The sequence below is a fragment of the Notolepis coatsorum genome (assembly GCF_963971535.1).
Source record: "Notolepis coatsorum genome assembly, chromosome: 7".
NCBI classification, from domain to species: domain Eukaryota; kingdom Metazoa; phylum Chordata; class Actinopteri; order Aulopiformes; family Paralepididae; genus Notolepis; species Notolepis coatsorum.
This window is the reverse complement of record NC_140171.1, coordinates 128,672,610-128,692,194: the sequence shown is the minus strand read 5'-3', so window position 1 is coordinate 128,692,194 and position 19,585 is coordinate 128,672,610. Positions and strand designations below refer to the sequence as shown.

The window sequence follows — 19,585 nt, the reverse complement described above, 5'->3', positions numbered from 1 at the left end:
ATGTGTATCACCGTCTCTCATATGGAGTCTCCAGCGCGCCATCCATCTTCCAGGGAGTGATGGATCAAATCCTGCAAGGGCTAGACCATGTGACATGTTTTCTGGATGACATTCTCATCACAGCAGAGTCTAAAGAGGACCACTTGAAAATGCTGGACGAGGTCCTGAGTCGTCTGGGGAGATATGGCGTCAGAGTGAAACGTGCCAAGTGCAAATTCATGGAGAGCAGAGTGGAGTATTTAGGGCACATGGTGGACAGCGAAGGACTCCACCCCACCAAAGAGAAGGTGGAAGCGATAATGAATGCTCCAAGCCCCACAAATGAATCGGAACTCCGTTCATTCATTGGATTATTGAACTACTATGGGAGGTTCATAAAGAACCTGTCTTCTCTGTTACAACCACTGTATGCGCTACTGAAGAAGGACAGACCTTGGAAGTGGACAGTGGAATGTGACCAAGTGTTCAAAAAGGCGACAAACCAGCTGTTAGAGAGCACAGCGGTTGTACATTATGACACCAAGAAGCCAATGAGGCTAGCATGCGATGCATCACTCTACGGGGTGGGTGCGGTGATATCGCACATCATGGAAAATGGAGAAGAAAAGCCCATTGCATTTGCGTCACGCACCCTGACGGATGCAGAGCGTAATTATGCGCAAATTGAGAAAGAGGCTCTAGCCATCATTTTCGGAGTGAAGAAATTTCATAAATACCTCTATGGAAGAAAGTTCACCCTGATCACGGATCACAAGCCGCTCTTGGTGATCCTGGGCCCAAAGTCAGACATTCCTACCCTGGCTGCTCTGAGAATGCAGCGGTGGGCACTGATACTCATGGCGTATAATTATGACATTGAATATCGCAGATCTGCCGATCATGCCAACGCTGATGCGTTATCCAGGCTGCCGAGACGTGACAAGGACAAAACGGCTGAAGATAAAAACATCTTCTACTTCTCAGCAGTAGATGACCTCCCTGTGCATGCAAGCGACATAGCACGGAGCACTCGCAAAGATCCAGTGCTGAGCAAAGTCAGAGAGATCACTTTAAATGGGTGGCCAGACCACATTGAGGATGAGGCTCTCAGACCGTTCTTCATTAGGAGGACAGAGCTATCTGAAGAGCAAGGATGTGTTCTGTGGGGCAGGAGAGTTATTGTTCCTGCAGCGCACAGAGCCAAACTACTGAGTGATCTACACACTGGACACCCGGGGATCTGCCGTATGAAAGCATTCGCAAGATCGTATGTGTGGTGGCCCCACATGGATAATGACATTGAGAAAACAGTACAGCACTGTGGAGCGTGTCAGTCAGAGAGAACACTGCCCGCTGCAGCCCCGCTGCACTGTTGGCAGTGGCCAGCCCGTGTATGGCAGAGGATACACATAGACTTCTGTGAGAAAGACAAACAGTACTTCCTGGTACTCGTTGACAGTCACTCAAAATGGCTCGAAGTTGTTCCCATGACAACCACTACAGCAGTGAAGACCATTGACGTGCTCCGGAACATATTTGCTTCTCAGGGCCTACCAGAAGAAGTGGTTTCAGATAATGGACCACAATTTACATCCTGTGAGTTCAAGCAGTTTCTGAGGAGCAACGGTATCAAACAGACACTGGTGCCAGCATACCACCCCGCCTCGAACGGGGCAGCGGAGAGGTCCGTACGAACCGTTAAAGCAGCACTCATGAAACAGGTTATTGGAGAAGAGGTTCTGCAGACCAAACTGTCACTACAACACAGACTGGCAAACTTCCTGTTGATGTACAGGAGCACACCGCACTCGGTGACAGGAGTCACACCAGCGGAGCTGTTCTTAAAACGTCAACTGAGAACCAGATTCAGTCTACTCAAACCAAGCCTGGCGAGAACAGTTGAAGAGAAACAACTAAAGCAAAAGACCTACCATGACAAAACAACAACAAAGCTGAGAGACCTACAGCCAGGTGACCAAGTGCGTGTAAAAAACTTCCGTGAGGGAAAGGAAAAGTGGTTAAGAGCAACAGTGGTAAAGCGCCTCGGACCAGTCAGGTACCTGATCGACGATGGAGGGAGACAGCGCTCAGTCCATATTGACCACTTACTGTTCTCCAGAGAAGAAACACCATACCAACACACCAGTGAAAATGTGACACAGACTCTGGATTGCACAGAGCCGTCTGTCAGACCAACCACTAAAGAGACTCAGATCACCAGGGAGTCCACACCAGGACCAGCTCACACTCCGAGGAGGCCTGCAAATGACAGCCCTGAACCGCCACCACCACCGCAGCTGCAGCAAAGCCCAACACAGCATAAACCATCGCAGAGTACAGCTCAACCCAGAGACACTCTGCCGACACCTGTTAAAGCAAGCAGTCCTACCCTGCGCCGGTACCCGCAAAGAGCGCACAGGACACCAGCAAGGTTCAAGAATGATTAGATGAGACTCAAGCGGGTTAGAGAAACAAATGTTCTTTCGTATTAGTGATGTTATGTTCTGGGAATGTTTTAATAGAACAAAAGGCACTTTAAAGATACGGGTGTTGTTATAACGTATTAAGTTATGCCAGTAATTGTTGAAGTGATTTTGGTTATGGGGATAACAAAGGAAAAGAAAAACGAAACAGTACGAGTTTGTATTTACAGGGAAGGAGTGTAATGTATTGGATATTACATATAGAGTGTCAGCACCATCTACTGGCCACTATTATCATGCCCTGTATTACGTGCAGTCTAGACCCATTAAACCAGCTATAAAGCACGTATCTGTCTCCGGAGTATTCTTATAGATCATAAGAACCCTAATATGTTACAATAACAAAGAACGAGAAGAGCAAAACCAAAATACAAGCCCTGTACCAATTGGTGGGGGTTTGCTTGAGCTGTGGAACCTCTCACTATTGCCCCTTTTCCACTGCATGGTACCTACTCAACTCTACTCTACTCTACTCAGCATTTTCGGTTTTCCATTACCAAAGTACCTGGTACCAGGTACTTTTTGGGTACTTTTTGGGTACTTTTTTAGTCCCTGCTCTGTCGAGGTTCCAAGCGCGTGCCAAGCGAGTAGAACTGGTACCAGAAAAGTCACGTGAAACACTGCAGACCACTGATTGGTCAGAAGAGAGACGCGTCACTCCTTGGAGAGTCTGAACGAAAACAGAAAGCCGCCATCTTTAATGTCTCGCATAGGATTTCATTATACAGTATGTTTGCAGCAGGCACAAGTGCAATAAACAAAGGATACAGTCACTGTGTATTCTGCCTCATTTATTGATTAAACAAAACCGACATCAACACAATTTGCCACCGAGCGGAGAGTTTAGTCTCGCAAAAAGATCGCTGACTTGTTAAGGCTTAAGCTTGTTGTTAGGTTAGGTGCTAATGTTGTGCTAGAGTTTTAGCATGGCTATCGTACATAGCGTGATCAATATAACTCGCTATTGATTGTTTGTATGAGTAACGTTAATGCTAGTAGAATAGACACAACGTGAGGTAATCACCATCCATTTTAAACCGGTTATTACCTAATGCTAACGTTAGCAAATAGACGCGATACTGGTAACGTTACAGCTTTGTTGTTAGCCTAATGCTAACGTTAACGCTTGTAGAATAGACACAATGAGAGGTAACGTTAGCGTTAGCAGAATAGACACGAGAGTCTCGTTAATGTTGTTATTGATTGATTGATTGAAAACTGTGTTTTACTCTGGCTTGCGCCTAGCTCACGGACATAGCTACACTGGAGCTCTCACAGAGCTATGGAGCTCTCAGCTGTACACCAGCAGCCCCGCCTCCCCACACAGAGACAAACTGAGTACTTTATTTTAGTACCTGCAGTGGAAAAGGAACGAAGTACCAGGTACCTAAAGCGAGTAGAGTAGAGTAGGGTAGAGTCGAGTAGGTACCATGCAATGGAAAAGAGGGGAATGTGATTGGACCAAAGCAGAGTCACTCACAGACAGTGGGTCCAGTCACGCCGCGGGACAGATTCTTGTGTATTTAAAAGTACTGCCAATGTAGCCTTCAGGTGATCGCCATGGATAGAATCAGCTTTGTTTACGCTTCTAGGCTACTGGCGCATGCCTGTGATGTAAGCAGTACACGCGACGAGAGCCTTGACAACCCTTTCGTCATCGTTTTATGCGGTTTGACAGTTTAGATGAGAGCGGAAAGGTTTATCGTTTCTAGGAATTCCACCCTGGAAGGTAGTCTCACTTTTTTGCGGTTTCACCCCGTAAAAACACCGTTTCCGTATAAACGAAAGGCACCTGCTTGCGTTTCCGTCTAAACAGGGCCTTAGTTGTGCTTCAGAAGGAAACTGTCCTTCTGTAAACTGTAAGTTACATTGTTAATTTAGTTTGTATTTACTTTTCTAGTTTAAGTTAATTCAATTAAAGGAATTGTAACTACAATATTGTATATACAATTACATTTAAAACATTGTCATTAAAACACCGTCCAACCACTGCCGGTCAGCAAACTGTTTTTTTATAGCCTCCGAAAAATGCAAATGTAATTAAAAAAAAATTATGAAAAAGGGAAGAAAGAAAAAGGTGCAGGTTCTACAATGAATGTGTGGCCGTTATGACGGTGTTGTAGAGCTATTATTTGGTTGATTGATTGATTGATTGAAAATGTTATTAACAGATTGCAGAATGGGTACAATACAATACGGCTCAATACAGACAATTGTTAAGGGGATGCAGACCAGAGAAAGACTTGTTTACATCAGGGTCCCCCATTTTCAATTCATCTTAAATCATCAGGATGAGGTCTCTGGCTGATAGGCATGTGCTGGTAAGTGTGGTTGAGTACATGACACACACACACACACATGCAAGTAAAGATGAGATTCTTAATCAGAGAAAGAAAATCCAACTGTAGCCTTATTGTTGTGAAGGGCCAGATTAAACCGAATATATATATTTATTTATATATATATATTTAATTGTATTTGTATATTCTCTAATATTCCCTGATATCCCTTGTATATTCCTTGTACAATATGCATTGAATATCCATTCTAGCCTACTGAACATCCCATAATAGTCTCCATTCTACTATTGGTCGAGACCTTGGTGCCAGGCTGCCATACCCCTCAGACCCAGTTCAAACGTACCGCTCCACATGTACGAACAAGTCCTAGTTCCGCGTAGGAATCTGGCTACCGCACCACTAATGGGACTATTTGTTCATAGTGCGTATATATACTGCGCTACTAAAGTAGGACTTTCTTTTCAGTCCAGTTTCTTACCCTCCAATAGAGTCACAGACGTAAAGCCTCCCCGCGACGCCACGTGTGGGAGTAAGGCCAAGTTCGCCTACCATCGGTATTGAGACATCGTGTATATTAATATTTGAATAGTCATATTTGGCACTATATCGTCGAGTTGGACGTAGTCTATTAAGCTAATAATAGTCTGTTAATATATAGTGCTTCGTGCAGTGAGAATACTACCGTAGTCAGTACCCCATCGTTTCGGGCAGAGAACTGGCTGCTTACCCAGGGTGGTTGACCCCATGTGAAGCTGCACCCGAGGAGCCCCAGAGCCGACGAGCGAGTGGACCTGTATACCGGATTATTCTACCGACGACAGCCCGCCTTCCCAGGCACGGATTATGCTTTGTATACTTTGATTATTCCATGGATAAAGACCCCCGACACTGCCGTGTGTTGGAACCCCCCCCCCCTGGAGAGGACGCAAGGTGAGGAGACGCTCTGCAAGACGGAGAGAGCCGGCCCACAAAGAGTCCACCTGCTTTCATCTGTGGTCCAAGGATCGCCGGCGCATTGAACGGCACTACAGTGGGTTCACCTGGGATACCCTTGGCCGGACGAGGCAGCCGGATTCTACCCCCCCCCCCCCTCCTACTCCTGTCGGCTTACAAGCGACCGGATTAACCCCCTCTAGTGTATCTAGTATATAATCATTAAAGTATCATTGCTGTTATTCCTTAACTATTCCAGGTCGTATATTTACCACCTGCGCCTTCAGAGATTGGACATTCTCTATTGATATACCGACGAATACTCTTTGCCATAAAAGTGCATACTATTTCAATTCATAAATGTAATTAAGTGATTAAGTGCTTGTTCTACACACCATCGCTGTGTAGAAATAAAGACCTGTTTCGACTTCGTACATTTGTGTTGGATCCGTTTCATCTACGTGAGAGTGTTTATGATAATATATTTATGCCGTGTACTGGGTGGCCGAATATTAAGTACAAAGGTAGTGGTAGTAAGTATCATATCTAGTAATACAGTCAGGGAATTGTACCCCTCAGTTACAATTGGTCCTTCGAGCCGGATGGTAATTAGTGTAATATTAATATAGTGTTATTAATATTGAAATGGCCTATGATGAACACTCCACGAAACGATCCTCCTAACCAACGCCCGCAGCGCGAACGACGGCTCCCTCAGTACTTAGAGGCTTACGCTGTCAGTCAACAACCTAGTCTTCTACTAACAGTAAACGCGGTAAAACTAGAAAGTAAAAGTATGTCTAACCCCAACGCCCAGACTACCCCGACCATAGAGGCCCCTACGGGCTCTAATGTAACTGACCAAGTTCACGGTGGGGACCAGTGGGAACCAGACATGACTTCACACCCCGCCAGTACTGAAGAAGTAGTCCCCGATGAGTCCCGGGAGGAATACAACGCTACCGAGAGAGAACTCGGCACGGAAGAAGACGGGGAGAGCACCGTGGAGATAGAACTCCAAGGCTCCGCAAGGAGTACCCCGAGGGAAGGCTCCCCTATACAACCGCCTTCTCCCAGCGAGGCAGAGAGGACCCTACAGCAGGCCTTCCTCATCAGCCTGAACGCCGCTGCTGAACGCGACCGACTGCAGATCCAGCAGCGAAGCGAACACGAGCAGATACGTCTAGAAATAAGACGCATTCAGATGGAAGAGAATGTGGCCCGAGAACGAGCCGGTGCTCAACGGGACGCAGCGCGCGACAGACAGCAGTCGCAACTAATAGAACAGCTGATCAAACGGACAACACCCTCTCCCTCCGCCAGAGGCTCCAGGAACTCGTCTAGACACACCTCCAGGGCGGCATCCCCTAGCCGAGTAAACAACCCTGAACTTGACCAACAGACGAGGTCTATACCCCCCACAGACCACCTCCCCCCACCGGTCCAAGCGAGACCTAGCAACCGGGAAGGAGCAGCATATCCTGTGGAGAGGCTAAACCAGAGACTACAAGCACTGGATGACCTAACTGAAGACGGAGAGGAAGAGGAGGAGAACCACGCCCGAAGACAGCACAGTACTCTACCGGACCAGGAGGTCCGGTACAGCCCAGGCTATACTCCCGCGGAGCTGCGCTACAGACCCCCGACTCTATACACGGGTGAGCACGACGCACGACCCGCACCGAGGAACAGCACCTGGACAAATGGGCCATGGTACACTGCCGGTACCAGCCCATACCAAGGAGCGGGAGGAGACTCGCCTAGGAGGCCTCTCCCCCAACGCTCGCCGATGTATCCACAGTCAGCGTCATACATTGGCACGCCTATGGTACCCGACTTCACCCAAGAGAACCGGGCCCAGTATACAGAACTCCGCATGTGTCTGGAGACCATGTTGGTGGATGTATTGGATGAACGCCACAAATACGCCATCCTACTGAAGCACTTAAAGGTACCCCGCGCACATAATATAGCGCTCGCCTACGCGACTTCCACCACCCCATACACAGCAGCGCTGGTAGCATTGGACCAGAGGTATGGGCGCATATGGGATTACGTGATCCAGGAGATCCGACACATCGACCGCTTACCCCCAGCAATAGACAATCGAGCACTGGACGACATTAAAGGAATGTTCCTGCAGGTGAGATTAGTAGAGGCGGACAAGCCCCTGTTACGGTTCCTATGGAGAGAGAAGCCAGGAGATGAGCACCCAGCCATCTACCAATGGGAAGTCCTCCCCTTCGGAACGACGTGCAGCCCCTGCTGTGCGACATTTGCACTACAGAAACATGTAGCAGAGGACCCAGCAGCGGACGAAGAGGTCCGACACAGCGTAAAGAACAGCTTCTACGTAGACAACTGTCTACAAAGCCTTTCAACCCAGGAAGGAGCCGAGGCTCTCCTGATTAAACTCCGCGCCTCATTGATCAAAGGCGGCTTTGATCTCAGGCAGTGGGCCAGCAGCGATCCGCAAGTACTGCGCAGCCTCTCCTCCGAGGACAAGGCAGCCAGCAGCGAGACCTGGATGGCTACAATCCCGGGAGAAGCCCAGGAGATGACCCTGGGATTGGTGTGGCGATTCAAAACAGATTCGCTTCACTACAGACACAAGCCCCTGACTACGGAGCAGGGAAGGCCGGCGGCGGCGCCGACCACCAGACGGAGTGTGTACACAACACTCGCCCGACAATATGACCCGCTAGGATGTATTCTACCGTACACCACCAGGGCAAAAATTATTGTACGAGCATTGTGGGACAAGGACCAGGGCTGGGACGACCCCATTCCCGCACACCTTGTATCCACCTGGAGAGAGTGGGAGATGGAGCTCCACTCACTCCCAGGCGTTAATATGCGCCGAAGCTACTTCCCACCCACGGTGAGGCCAGAGACATGTAAAATGGACTTACACGTCTTCAGTGACGCCTCAGAGGTCGCATACGGATCAGTAGCCTACTTGCGGGCCCAAGACCAGGGGGGAGAGATCTACACAGCATTTGTCCTCGCCCGCTCGAGAATAGCCCCACGCAAGCAACAATCTATCCCACGTCTAGAGCTCTGCGCAGCCCTAGCCGGAGCGCACCTAGCCACGCTCATCCAACGTGAGCTCACCATACCGGTGTCTAGAACAATCCTGTGGTCAGATTCCACGACGGTACTCGCCTGGATCAAATCGGACTCATGCAAGTACAAAGTCTTCGTGGGAGTCAGAGTCACCGAGATTCAAGACTTAACCGAAGAGTTAACCGGAGAAACAGAGTGGCGCTACGTTGATACAAAACAGAACCCAGCTGACGTCATCACCCGGGGGATGCCCCTGGATGACCTCACCCGTCGCAATGTCTACAGTGACGGCCCCGCATTCCTAAGACTCCCGGAAGGACAGTGGCCCATGCCTATCCCGAGGGAAGCAAGTCCAGAGGAGGTGGAAAATAAGAAGTCTGTGTTCTGTGGATTGAGCACCGTAGCCTCCACCGACCCTAACATAGACGATTGCACGTCCATAGAGAGTGCACAACAAAGAACATTCCTGCGGTACCACCCGGAGTGCAAGTCCCCCGCTGATATGTCAGCAGCTAACTACGAGGAAGCAGAATTGCTTCTACTGCAGCGAGCCCAGAGAGACTCGTTCCCCGATTAATTGGCCTGTCTACAGGGAGGAAAGCCCGTCCCATCCGACAGCAGATTAATTCACCTGGCCCCCGAGAGCGACGCTCATACCCTCATCAGAGTGGGTGGTCGCCTACGCAGAGCCCCCAATCTACCGGATGACATTAAATACCCGATCGTATTGAACAGCCGACACAAGGTCACAGAGCTGATTATAAAGAAATACGATGAGGATGTACATCACGCAGGAGCAGATAGAGTCTTCGCGGAAATCAGACGTCGTTACTGGATCCTACAAGGAAGAGAGGCGGTACGACGCTTCCAGCGAACATGTCTAGACTGCCGCAAGTGGCGCGCGCAGCCCAGCATACCAAGGATGGCTGACCTTCCTCCATGTCGCCTCCGAATCGGTGACAAGCCATTCCACTCAACGGGTATGGACTGCTTTGGCCCGCTGCACATAAAGAAAGGAAGAGGAACCGAGAAGCGGTGGGGTATTGTATTCAAATGCATGACCACCAGAGCGATACACATCGAGCTTCTCCCGACCATGAGCACAGACTCATTCCTTATGGCCTTCCGAAGATTCACATCACGGAAAGGAAGACCGTCTACCCTATTGTCCGATCATGGGACAAACTTCAAAGGCGGCGAAAGAGAGCTGAGAGAGAGCTTCCAAGCTATGGGCCCAGAACTTAAGACCCACCTCGCTCCAGCACAGGTTGATTTCCAATTCAACCCCCCAAACGCACCCCACTTCGGTGGCACTTGGGAACGAGAAGTGCGCTCCATAAAGACAGCCCTGTACGTAGTACTTGGGGCCCAGACTGTGGCGGAAGAAGTCCTAATGACAGTCCTCACGGAGATTGAGGGAGTACTTAACTCGAAGCCCCTCGGATATGTCTCCAGTGATGTGGCGGATATCGACCCAGTTACCCCCAACACACTCCTGATGGGGCGGCTAGATCCTGCATTACCCCAGACAATGTACCGGCCTGAAGAAGCGAACGGCCGACGAATGTGGAGGTACAGCCAAGTATTAGCCGACAAGTTTTGGAACAGTTTCCTACTGCACTACCTACCGTCTCTACAGACCCGCCAGAAGTGGGTAAAGGAGAGAGACAATTTGACAGAAGGAACAGTCGTCATGATTATTGATCAATCACTGCCCAGAGCTATGTGGCCGGCCGGCCGCGTAAGCAAAGTGATCACCGGTGCCGACGGCAAGGTCCGAGCAGCTGAAGTGCTCGTCCAGGGTCGCACTTACACCCGTCCCGTGGCAAGGCTCATAGAACTGCCTCGACTCCCAGACACAATCGATGATGACCATGACCCTACAACCCTATGACTTTGTGAAGTTGACTGACCCCTACAGCAAACCCTTATGTGTAAATAGACAACGCGATTAATCTGTCTCTGTTTAACTGATTAGGTCTGGGACCTATTCAGGGGGTGGCTGTTGTGAAGGGCCAGATTAAACCGAATATATATATTTATTTATATATATATATTTAATTGTATTTGTATATTCTCTAATATTCCCTGATATCCCTTGTATATTCCTTGTACAATATGCATTGAATATCCATTCTAGCCTACTGAACATCCCATAATAGTCTCCATTCTACTATTGGTCGAGACCTTGGTGCCAGGCTGCCATACCCCTCAGACCCAGTTCAAACGTACCGCTCCACATGTACGAACAAGTCCTAGTTCCGCGTAGGAATCTGGCTACCGCACCACTAATGGGACTATTTGTTCATAGTGCGTATATATACTGCGCTACTAAAGTAGGACTTTCTTTTCAGTCCAGTTTCTTACCCTCCAATAGAGTCACAGACGTAAAGCCTCCCCGCGACGCCACGTGTGGGAGTAAGGCCAAGTTCGCCTACCATCGGTATTGAGACATCGTGTATATTAATATTTGAATAGTCATATTTGGCACTATATCGTCGAGTTGGACGTAGTCTATTAAGCTAATAATAGTCTGTTAATATATAGTGCTTCGTGCGGTGAGAATACTACCGTAGTCAGTACCCCATCGTTTCGGGCAGAGAACTGGCTGCTTACCCAGGGTGGTTGACCCCATGTGAAGCTGCACCCGAGGAGCCCCAGAGCCGACGAGCGAGTGGACCTGTATACCGGATTATTCTACCGACGACAGCCCGCCTTCCCAGGCACGGATTATGCTTTGTATACTTTGATTATTCCATGGATAAAGACCCCCGACACTGCCGTGTGTTGGAACCCCCCCCCCTGGAGAGGACGCAAGGTGAGGAGACGCTCTGCAAGACGAGGTCGCTTCACGTCTCTCCCCCGTGGACCGGAGAGAGCCGGCCCACAAAGAGTCCACCTGCTTTCATCTGTGGTCCAAGGATCGCCGGCGCATTGAACGGCACTACAGTGGGTTCACCTGGGATACCCTTGGCCGGACGAGGCAGCCGGATTCTACCCCCCCCCCCCTCCTACTCCTGTCGGCTTACAAGCGACCGGATTAACCCCCTCTAGTGTATCTAGTATATAATCATTAAAGTATCATTGCTGTTATTCCTTAACTATTCCAGGTCGTATATTTACCACCTGCGCCTTCAGAGATTGGACATTCTCTATTGATATACCGACGAATACTCTTTGCCATAAAAGTGCATACTATTTCAATTCATAAATGTAATTAAGTGATTAAGTGCTTGTTCTACACACCATCGCTGTGTAGAAATAAAGACCTGTTTCGACTTCGTACATTTGTGTTGGATCCGTTTCATCTACGTGAGAGTGTTTATGATAATATATTTATGCCGTGTACTGGGTGGCCGAATATTAAGTACAAAGGTAGTGGTAGTAAGTATCATATCTAGTAATACAGTCAGGGAATTGTACCCCTCAGTTACACTTATCTTAATAAGATTATGCTTATTCATGAAGACTTAAATTTCACATGTTCAATTCCAAGTCCTATTGCCACAGGATTTGTTTGTCCACATTCACTAAAGTATCCAAACTCAATGTAGAATGTTAAAAAAACAAGTTAATCTAGTTTTTGCTACAATTTGCAATAATTCCTTCTTTGTATATCAACGTATCTTGTGTTGAATGAATGAATGAAAACTTTATTTAACAGAATGGGTACAAATTACAATACAGTACAGCTCAATACACACAATTGTTAAGGGGATGCAGACCAGAGAAAGACTTTCGTCTTGTTTACATCAGTGTCCGGCTTCATCATGGACGGTCGCATTTTACGTAGCTCCCGTAACCAACGCAACAGAGCAACAACAAGAAAGTACTTTGCGCATTTTCTACTTTCCCTCCTGTGGATTATGGATTTGTACCTGAATTCACAACTCAAGCAGCAACTCCAGACAGAAGTGGAGGGTAGCGAAAACGTAAATAAGCAGTCCCATTGCGACTTCTACTTGTTAACGGGCACGGAGAGGAAACATCCAGCCTTCGGAGCCACGGCGATCCACGCAGTACTTACTGCAAATCCGGAACGAAAGAAATTACCCCCGGCAGGCAAGTGTAATAAGAGATCAATGTTTTTATTATATCTGCTCATGTCGGGTGACATACATCAGAACCCTGGTCCCGTAATGACACGGAACCAGAGACTACAGCAAGAAGCGATGGAGGTTCCCATCGCGACCAACAGCATCAACAACGCAACCTGTGGCTACATCCACAGCGCGGGCGGCGAAGCTCCCCCAATGACGCCACAGCAGACGAGCACACGTGAGGCAGTGACGAGAGGAGGTGAACCGAGGGTCGAAACCATGACGACCATCTCGACGCGGGATGTAAACATCTCGACGCCCGATAGCCGGCTAGCTAGCAGAGCTAACAACGAAAACAACCAGGAACGAGTCCTTTGTTGTTCCAGCACGGCGCGGGACCCGACCCCCCCCTCCCCCCTCCTTTGTTGTTCCAGCACGGCGCGGGACCCGACCCCCCCCTCCCCCCTTCTTTGTTGTTCCAGCACGGCGCGGGACCCGACCCCCCCCTCCCCCCTTCCCACCCACAACAACACAGAGGAACAGATCACAAACGGACAATACTTCGAACCTGCCAACATCAATGAAATAACCAACGCCAATGGACTGAACATTTTTCACATTAACATTAACAGCTTAAAAAACAAATTGGATGAAATCAAACAAATATTCATAAATGGTAAGGCAAACATACTGTGCTTCTCAGAAACTAAGCTCGACGATTCTGTAAAAGATCCAGAGATAGAGATTGAGAACTACTCAATAATCAGGAATGATAGGAACAAACATGGAGGTGGTGTCTGTATGTACATACACAAGGACACCAAATTCATCAACAGAAATGACCTGAATCATAAATCAATTGAAACTGTATGGGTGGAAATCCTATTCGAAAGGGCGAAATCCCTACTGGTTGGCACAGTCTACAGGCCGCCAGATCATAGTGGTTTTTATGATACACTGGATGGGTGTTTAGCTGGAGTTGAGGATGTAGACAAAATTCTTATTGGAGACTGGAACACGGATATGCAACGAAAAGATGCACCCGTCTTCAAGGCCTTCAGTAGGTTTTGTGATCTGCATGGCCTCAGACAGCTAATCACCCAACCCACACGTGTATGTGAATCAACTCAGACTACCATTGACCTCATTCTGACCTCCGACAAGTCCAAGATCTCAAATAAAGGGGTTATAGCATGTGGGTTAAGTGATCATTATATGATATTCTGTACCCGAAAAAAACTAAAACAAAAGGCTGGCTGCCACAAAACAGTCACATCTAGAGACCTCAAAACCTACTCTAGCGAGGCCTTCAACCTTGAACTGGAGAGTCTGGACTGGTCAGATGAACTCAATGGTACACTGGTTGACGAAACATGGCTTGGTTTCAAAAACAAATTCTCAGCAATACTAAACGACATGGCCCCCCTAAGAACCACCAGGGTAAAAAATCGCGCTGAGCCGTGGATGCACTCCGAAATACTGGCCGCTATGAAAACCAGAGACAAAAAATGCTCTGAGTTTCGTAAAAGTCAGTCAAAGCTTACTAAAAGCACGAGCAGTGAACTCCAAGCCCACGTGACTGAACTCAAACTAGAAAGAAACAGACTAAGAAACGACGTAAACTCCATGATCAAAACTGCAAAAAAGAATTTCATCAATGACAAAACTGAGGAAAACAAAAACAAACCACGTGAACTTTGGAAATTACTCAATAATCAACTAGGATGCAGTAAAAAACTTAAAACCAGATTCTCAAACATAAACATAAAAACGGACAACACGCTCATCACAGACAAGCTGGATGTAGCCAATTACTTTTTTTTTGGATCCACTTTTTCTCCCATTTTTCTATATTTTCTCCCATCCCAATTTCGTATCATCCAATTCAACCCTCCCCTGTCACGAACGCTGTTTCTTGCCTCCCACAAGCCGGCTGCAATGTGGACTAAGTCATACATAGCACAAGTCCCCTCCGGTACTTGAGGTAACAGCAGTCGCATCTTTTCACCTGCGCAGCTCGACCTCTCAGTGTCGAGGAGTAACGCGTGGGAGGCTCACGCTGCCCCCGACACTTCCTGATTCTACTGCGCAGGCGCACCAACCGACTTGTAGGAGTCGCTTGTTCACAACGTTCGATCCCCACCCTTCAGTTTTCCCTCCCCGTAATACGGCCAATGTGTATTACTGCGGACGACCAGCCAAACTGAAAAACAATGTGGAGAGCTGGATTCGAACACGCGAATCCTAGCGTCTCCACACTGGTGGCGAGTGCCTTAGACCACTACACCACCTAGCCGCCCCGATGTAGCCAATTACTTAAACATTTTCTTCACAAACATAGCCACAACACTGGTAAACAAACTACCCTCCCACTCAGGGCTTTATGGGGTAGAACACATAGTAGCTTACTACAAAAACCTAGGGGTCCGCAAGGACGACTTCAAGCTGGAAATGGTAACAACAGATGAGGTACTCAATAAACTGAGCGCCCTCCAACCTAACAAGGCCACTGGCCATGACAACATCCCCTCCAAATTCCTCAGAGACTCAGCAGCCGCCATCACACCAATCATCACACACATAATAAACCTCTCCATAAAACAGGGACACGTCCCCAAGGACTTCAAAATTGCGAGGGTGACCCCTCTGCACAAAAAGGGCAGCAAATTAGACCCAGGCAACTACCGCCCTGTTTCTATTCTCACCTCCATCTCGAAAGTCATGGAAAAAATAGTCTACGAACAGGTCGAAAAGTACCTAGCGGAAAAAAATCTAATCTACGAATTCCAATCTGGCTTCAGAACATCCCACTCCACTGACACATGCCTTCTCTATTTGAATGACCACATCAAACAAGAGGTGGACGCAGGCTAATACTGCGGCATGGTCATGCTGGACCTACAAAAGGCCTTTGACACGGTCAATCACTCCATTCTGATTGACAAGCTAAAAGCAATTGGTTTTGATAGTCTATCAGTGAGCTGGATGCAATCCTACCTTGAGGGGAGGGAACAGATGGTGGAGGTAAACGGTACCCTATCCCCCCCCCTCACAGTGAGCTGTGGTGTTCCACAAGGAAGCATACTAGGACCGCTACTGTTCCTAATTTATGCAAATGACATGTCGTCAGCTTGTGACTGCAACTTGTTCCTGTTTGCGGACGACTCAGCCCTGCTGGTCTCTGACAAGAACAAGTTACAGGTTGAAAAAACCCTCAGCTCGGAACTAGGCAGAATCTGCATATGGCTCGCTGATAACAAACTATCATTACACATGGGCAAAACAGAGTCCATTCTCTTCGGTTCAAATAACAAACTCAGCAAGACCGACGGCTTCTCGGTTACAGTGGGTGACAATATTGTCACAAGGAAAGATGAAATTACCTACCTGGGTTCCATCCTAGAGGCTAATCTCTCCTGTGACAAAATGGCATCCAATGTAATAAAAAAAGTCAACCAACGAACTCGATTCTTGTACCGGATCTCCTCTCTGGTAAACAAGAACACCCTGAAGACTCTGGCAGGAGCACTCATTCAGGGGTACTACGACTATGCTTGCACCTCATGGTACCAAAGCACCTCAAAGGCGCTAAAAACAAAATTACAAACATCTCAAAACAAACTGGTCAGACTACTGCTTGACCTTACTCCTAGAACCCACCTCACCCCTGCCCACTTTGACAACCTAGGATGGCTTAGAGTAGACGACAGAGTACAACAACTTGCAATGGGCCTGGTCTACAAGATACACTACACGACCAAGGTACCCATGTACATGTCAAAATACTTCTCAAAGGTCAGTGAATACCACGATCACAACACCAGAGGGAGCTCCACAAATCATGTTAAACCCAGATTCGGCTCAAATAAGGGACTAAACACGTTTCGCAATTATGCCACATCAATGTGGAACGCCCTACCCAAAGCTGTAAAGGAATGTGGATCACTACCCACTTTCAAAACCTCTCTCAAGGGACACCTACGGGAGACTGCAATTCAACACTGGCCCCTGTAAATATCCTAACCCAACCCCCTCCAATGTACAGTCATTTACCTAGTATGGTTTTGTCAATAGTTCAATGTACAATTGTGTTTGTTTGTACAGTGTCTCCCCCCCCCCCCCTCAATGTACAGTGTTACTTGTTTATACAGTGTGCCCCCCGCCCCCCCCCCCCCCCCCCCAACCACCTCCAATGTAAATTACCCAGTATGGTTGTCAATATCCCAATGTACCCAACCCCCCCCACCCAACCTCCTCCAATGTACAGTTTCTACGTCAAATGTATATACTCCCTTTTCTTGACTCCTTCTGTATCACAAACAGTACTGTATTTGCAAATCTGGTATGTCATAAATGTATAGATGTAGCAGTACTGACTATCTGTATGTCATGTATGTCATATATGTCTATATGAATTGAAAATGGGGGACCCTGATGGAAACAAGACAAACGTCTTTCTCAGGTCTGCATCCCCTTAACAATTGTATGTATTGAGCCGTACTGTATTGTACCCATTCTGCAATCTGTTAAATAAAGTTTTCATTCATTCATTCATTCCCCCATTTTCAATTCATAGTTGATCTGCACCTAAAGTTTTAAAACAAGCAACAGTTGCTCATAAAACATTTTCTTTACTAACTGAAAGCACTTACGTTGTCTTAATTTCTGCGTAGATCTCCATTATTATCCTAAACGGGTAGATAGCGTTGTCTTGAAATTCCCAGTTGGATCTGACAGTTCGACACGCGCGAGTTGTGAGTAGAGCTACAGCATGACCTGGCCACGCCCACTCAGCATGACCACGCCCACTCAAACTTGAACGGTGAGTTTAGATGTTGGTTTGATTGATTGATTGAAAACTTTATTAAAAGATTGCAGAATAGGTACAATACCGTACGGCTCAATACACACAATTGTTAAGGGGATGCAGACCAGAGAAATACGTTTGTCTTGTTTACATCAGGGTCCCCGATTTTCAATTCATAATGAAGGGAGTAGTTTCTCTTTTGTTTTTGATTGCAACATAATTGTTGAAATGTTAAAGGTTCAAATTACAATAAAAGCAATCACATAGACATTTGGCTGGAGAAGGCACATTTGCCAGTATTATAACATTATACCTCAACTTGATGCAATATATTATTTAAATTTCTTTTATTTACAGTAGAATTTGAGATCTTACAAGTTGCATGGGTAAAATATGATACATTTACAAAATGGACATTACAAAAAGGACCACATGATATCACGATAAGACGGTAGCTAATAGTGCAGTGCAACAGTTTGTCATCTGGACACATACGTACCATATTCAGAATTATTCTAATTTATTTTACAGGTTGTCTGTTCAAGTGTCTCACTTCTTTGAAAAGGTATTCAGTTGAGTTGCTACTATTCCTGTCCGCCAAAAATACCCTTTCTCGTTTGATCTATTCAACAACGTCATGACCGCGTACACTACAGTATGTGCAGTGCAGGCTAGGCTACAATAAATTAGAGATACTTCAAAAAAGATCAGCATAATTTAAACACCAAACAAGACGAGTGTCATGTCCCTATCGAAATTATGAGGATATCTCCAACATCATACACTGACCAGACTATGTAAAAGGGAAAGTCAATGCTTCCCCCTACTGGCCATAGCCAGAACTCCAGTGTGCTCAGTCACAGAATTTCTTGCATTGCTGTGCTACAAACATGACAATTGCTTAACAGTGAAAGTCCTGCATCGATTGCATTGTAAAACATATTACAGTGTGATACAAATAAAAAAAAAAAAATCACAAGCGTATACAGAAGACAATGTCGTATTTACATTATTCATTTCACATCATCCATAGTGTCCACAGGCAGACGTTGCCTGTTGCATCATTAGCCTTAAAAAGAAAACGCCAACATTTTGGGAAATTAGCTTACAGTCTTCTCCAGAGAGAGACAAGAAGATAGATACCAGTTTCCTCTCTGTGTGTTCAGTAGAAAGCTATCTGGCTGCATGTTAGCCTAGCTTAGCACAATGAATGGAAGCGGACATGGCCGGTTAGCCTTCGGGAGAGGTGTTAGTTGGACAATGCCTAGGCTAACCGGTCATGTCCGCTTCTATTCATTGTGCTAAGCTAGGCTAACATGCAGCCAGTTAGCTTCTCTCTGGAGAAGACGGTAAGCTAATTTCCCAAAATGTTGGCGTGTTCCTGAAAGTCCTGCATCAATTGCATTGTACAACATATTACAGTGATTTAAAATAATTATTTTCACAAGCGTATAGAGAAGACAATGTCGTATTTACATTATTCACATCATCCATAGTGTCCACAGGCAGACGCTGCCTGTCGCGTCATTAGCCTTAAGGTTAAACTCCAAATATAGTCTCTGTGCCAGTCTATAATCTACACCTCGTCCTCCTGGGTCCGTCACACGTCAGACAACGACTATCTTCAGTCCAGTTCTGTCCTGAGAGAAGACTGCAGCCGGAGAGTTCATTCTGCCCAGGTCACATTATTGAGTCAATTCAAACATATTGTGGGTGACCCCAGTAGCTATCCAGCAGCACAGAAGGATATTAATGTCTGGCAGGGAGGCTCTGCAATACCATGCTCAAGCCCTGGCCCCCTTGAGCACTATATGGGTGTGTCAGCATTGTATTTGAATGGCAGGGGGTTCATTGGACACTGTGCGTCTGCCCTGTGGACCTGTGAATAGCTGAGCATGAGAAGAGCACACACTCATTTGGTGGGATAGTGTGGTGACCGTGGCATGGCCCTTTAGAGACGCTGTAAGTGTTGTTGTT

At 47.0% G+C, this 19,585-nt stretch overlaps 2 protein-coding genes across 2 annotated transcripts in view; both read right to left on the bottom strand.

The window, feature by feature from the left end:
- pik3r6 (phosphoinositide-3-kinase regulatory subunit 6) overlaps positions 1-17,510 on the bottom strand; it is a 131,016-nt gene extending 113,506 nt beyond the window's left edge. The window contains exon 1 of the mRNA XM_084319386.1: positions 17,454-17,510. The gene's annotated coding sequence lies outside the window, so the exon portion shown is untranslated. The remainder of the gene's footprint in view (positions 1-17,453) is intronic.
- A 1,443-nt stretch (positions 17,511-18,953) lies between these two features.
- Positions 18,954-19,585, bottom strand: part of LOC311231763 (phosphoinositide 3-kinase regulatory subunit 5-like) — a 71,688-nt gene continuing 71,056 nt past the window's right edge. The window contains exon 13 of the mRNA XM_084318386.1: positions 18,954-19,585. This exon is cut by the window's right edge and continues 1,390 nt beyond it. The gene's annotated coding sequence lies outside the window, so the exon portion shown is untranslated.